The 2,500-nt window shown below is 37.0% G+C and overlaps 1 protein-coding gene across 1 annotated transcript in view; it reads right to left on the reverse strand.

Moving 5' to 3' along the window:
* LOC122258529 (solute carrier family 22 member 7) overlaps positions 1 to 2,500 on the reverse strand; it is a 15,072-nt gene that overhangs the window by 8,105 nt on the left and 4,467 nt on the right. The window lies entirely within an intron of this gene.

Genomic DNA, 2,500 nt, shown 5'->3' on the forward strand with positions numbered 1-2,500 from the left:
CTTATCAGTCAGTGACTGACATGTTCATTTAATAATTTCAGAAAGTGTATTGTCTAATTTGACGTCAAAATAACTTTAGAGAAAGTAATTTTGTATGTTTCAATTCTATCTATGCTATTGCTCATTTTGATATTCATTCCTTAATCGTTAATACATATTATCGAATTTTAAGTAAACTATGTACGTAAACAACATGAGTGATCTCCAAAGGTTCGTTAAGTATTTTAAGGAAAATTCCTTTCATAAATTTCCCACACACTCTTCCACTACATGTCACTTGGGACAGAAGCCAGGTACAAAACTTTTCCTTTTCCCTCTCCTGCGGGCGTATGTATCCCCCCCCCCCTTCCCAAAAAAACTTTTGGACGTTGAATTGTTTAATAAGCAAAGCCTCCGTGGTACGATGTTAAAACCTTCAGAGGGGCTTGACAAACCAACTTTGTCAATCCTGATGTCCAACAACCGCTATCTTGAAGACCAATGTACCTTCACAGGTATTGTTGCATATCCATGGTAAAGTTTATCTGGACTTGTTAAATCTTTGCAATCATGTTGTAAGAGAGATATAGTAATTTGAAGCTATCTCTCTTTTGTTTTCATTTTTTGTCCATATCAACTGTACAGAATATGAAAAATTAATTATGCTTTCTCCTTTTGTTATTCATATTAATTAGATACAATCTAATATAATTCTCGATTGATTTGAATATGACCTACTTTGAAGCATCTCATTAAACTGACGAACTCGATCTTTATTCATTTCTTTCATATGTAATATACATAAGTTAAGCTTAAGCAAGTTACTTGCCAAACAAACTCAATTAGCCATAAAAGATTTTCCTGAAATAGAGCACACGGATGCTAGGGTTCTGATAAGACGTTTCGATTCTCTGTGGATCTTATCTAACAGTTATTGCGTAAATATTCCCGACTTTAATCAATTTCATGATTATTGCTATTTTTTCTTTTCTTGTATGATTTTGGTTTGAATTCATACTTACTGCTTACGCTACTACTTTCTCGCCGTTCAAATGCAATTAGGAGCCATAAAAAGGACTCCCAAAAAAGAGTGAGAGATTATTGGGTTAAACGTAAGATATTTTGAAAATGCTGCGAGCCAACTATCCAATGGATCAATTATTGGACATAATATTCCTGATGCCAATAAGTTCATCATTGTTATCATTATTCATTATTCATATGATTATTTGCATATGTCTTGTACGAATTTTTAAAAAATTACAAAATTGATTTTATTGTCATAGCTAATTATGACAAAAGTTCTACATTTGAATGTTAATTTCAGTGAAGCATTTATTCTATTTTATTCAATACGATCTTCAAAAAACACATCTTACTCACTCACACTTACATCTACGCAGACTACAATTCTCACTCTGCATTAACTCATCCCACGCTTCTGTTCACAAACACATTTGACACTGAGATTTTGTCATGGCATGGTAAGACGTCGTTCCTGTCCACTGTCTTCTTTTATCGTCCTTAGTTTGTTGGAAGTAAATGTGGATAGTTATTATCATAGTGTTTCTTTAGACTCATCGTATATTATTTTACACCTGCATTAACGCCTCTAACAATTTTCTTCACGAACGTATTTGCCAAAACTTTTACTGCCTTGTAGCATTCTCACTTATTTATTCTGAGGCTTTCAGTGGTTTAAGTAAACCTTTGCAGCTGTTGTCGTACTCTACCTGAGAAGCATGTATTTCAAGATGTCTCTTGCCGGTTGTTGCAAGCAGCTCCCTTCTTTATCTATCTTTCTTAGAAAATCAACTTAATAGCTTCAACTTCCAATGAAGATAAATCAGAAAAAAAACTTATTTAGTCATGCACCCCTCCCCCACTCTATGTTCGTCTCTCTTTCTTTCTTCTCTTTGGCCCTATAAGTCGTTTCTTAGCAACCAACGGTGTGGACACCCATCAAAGAAGACATCAAAGGGCCAACTACGAAATTAACAAAAAGCAGAAACTACGGATACAAGAAGTATTGAAAACGAAGGACCGGAATCTGACACATAGATATCCAGGACATGGGACGAGGACGTGCAGACATCACCAGCAATGTTAATACTTTGCAAGTCGAAGACGACTTGTTTTATAGGTGGCCGAGCTATATGTGAGACTACTTCAAGTGCCACTTGACGACAGGGTGGGTCACCATGAGGCCCCCACATGGTATTCCACCCACACACAGGGTGGAAAATCGGATCATAAACCTTATATTAGCACGACCGCTAGGTCAGTGTACCAACGGGATGACCTAGCTTGCCTTCACTCACTCACTGCAACACATTCTCTGTCCGGGGAGTGGCGACCTGCCCGCTCCCCACCTCCACCATGAGACACGCCGCCTAGCAAGATGTCCAACTAACCACTCGCTACCAACGGAATTATCACTATATCCATGTGTGCTGTAATCTTCCAGTAGAGGGAAGAACTATCCTTTGGCTAATTATCTTTTATGAGTAAACCTCATAAG

Source organism: Penaeus japonicus, unplaced genomic scaffold (genome assembly GCF_977035675.1).
Source record: "Penaeus japonicus unplaced genomic scaffold, GWHDUDI00000001_assembly GWHDUDI00000027, whole genome shotgun sequence".
Classification (NCBI taxonomy): Eukaryota; Metazoa; Arthropoda; class Malacostraca; order Decapoda; family Penaeidae; genus Penaeus; species Penaeus japonicus.